We start from the raw sequence: 1,610 nt of genomic DNA, 5'->3' as shown, positions 1-1,610 counted from the left end.
ATTTATTATGAGTCTCTGCTTATTTCCAAGCCCAAAAGAGTAACTTCACCTTCAAAAATGAGCCCAAAAACCGCAACCCGCGTCTCATTAAATCTGCAAGTGACTTTAGAAAAAAACAAGCCCAAAGCTGCTTATAATAATCGAACTTGGCGACAGAAACTCAATATAGTTCCTGTTTTTCCAGCAATGAGATGCGCATTTCTCTCCTCCCTCCATTGTTTCCATTTCTCTCCTGTTGACACTATCGGAGAAACGGTGGTCACTCCCCAAGATGCAGAGGAAATAACATTGAATAACAAAATAAAATAGTAACGCAAAGTGATTTCAATAAGTAGCAGTAGTCTGACTACTGGATTTGAAATAGCAAAGTGTTAGATTACTAGTTACTGAAAAAAGTGATCGAACGTCAGTAACGTGTTACTGACATCACTGGTCATGGTTATGATATTATGAAGATTCATAGAATTTACAGCTTTAAATTCTCTCTGTCAAGTGGAAAAAGGAGAAAAACAATTCCCATGTCTTATGTCCATATGTCTAATAATTTTTCCAAAAGGTAAAAGTTTTAACTAAAAATTGTATTTTTGTCTAGATGACTTATTCTCGGTTCTAAGTAAGATTACAAAAGATTGTGACAAACAAATGGTGAATCATATGTCCAAAGAATACATTTACATCTGTGGCAAACTTTAAAAAAAAGTTAGATTTATTGTTAGCAGAAGTCCACATTTCTTCTGACTGCAGTGAGCCGTTGCTGCCAGAGACTGTGAGAAAATGAGACGCATCAAAACAATTGTGGAAACTTGGGCTCTGGTTGGAGGTCTTGAAATCTTTGTCCACCACATTCTGATGGTCTTCAGCTTTTCAGTCTTGGACTTTTGTTTCTTAAGGACAGCAGGAAGTACAAAAGCAAATGTTTCCATTTTGTCAATATCAGTATCTATCTGGGAGTCACCTTACCTTCCAAATCTCTTCATTTGGCCTGCAAATTATAATTTGAACTTGTAAACGATAGGGACAGGCAAGACCTGATGGATCTTTGCTTGGTCACTGCTGATCTCCAATTTTACCCAGTCGGGGTAGAATGAGCCTTTGAAACCCACAAATGCCAGTTTTTCTGCAAAAGATAAGATAATTTCATATGGACTAATTATTTTAGTGCCTAAAACTTTTTTTTTAATAGTCTTTAATTTAAAATATGAATACATTTTTAATTTAATTCTACTGTCAGTTGCTACCTAAATTCTACTATTAAGTATAATTTAAAGCTTACAAAGACTAATGCTAATCAACCTTAGCTTTTCCTGCTACTCTTGAAATATTTCTCTGCCAGGAATCTTAGCTGAAAAATATTGGAAATGAAAGAAAATGACATCAGACTTGTATAGCACTTTTCAGGATGCTTTTACAGTCTCAGCAAAAAATACTTGCATAATGCATCCGAGTGGCAGATCTGAACTGATTTTCAAAAATGAAAAGTTATTAAATATTTCTGTTCACTAAATTATATTAGACTAAGTACGAGTACAAAACATTTTCAAATGTTGTCTTTAGCACTTTGGTCCAGTAAAGCTGGTCAGAGTCCAAATGACAGGTGGAGCTAAATCCAG

General features: G+C 35.0%; 1 long non-coding RNA gene across 1 annotated transcript; it reads right to left on the bottom strand.

Moving 5' to 3' along the window:
- Positions 1 to 561: 561 nt before the first annotated feature.
- On the bottom strand, positions 562 to 1,174 carry LOC106942988 (uncharacterized). Its single transcript, XR_001423782.1, has 2 exons — positions 961 to 1,174; positions 562 to 884 (listed from the first exon to the last, which is right to left on the bottom strand). It is a non-coding gene; the product is annotated as an uncharacterized LOC106942988 (long non-coding RNA).
- Positions 1,175 to 1,610: the final 436 nt, after the last annotated feature.

This window comes from Poecilia latipinna, unplaced genomic scaffold (assembly GCF_001443285.1).
Source record: "Poecilia latipinna isolate Pla-1442-1.1 unplaced genomic scaffold, P_latipinna-1.0 Scaffold4759, whole genome shotgun sequence".
NCBI classification, from domain to species: Eukaryota; Metazoa; Chordata; class Actinopteri; order Cyprinodontiformes; family Poeciliidae; genus Poecilia; species Poecilia latipinna.
Note: the sequence above shows the minus strand (reverse complement) of the source record. Positions and strands in the feature narration are given on the sequence as shown.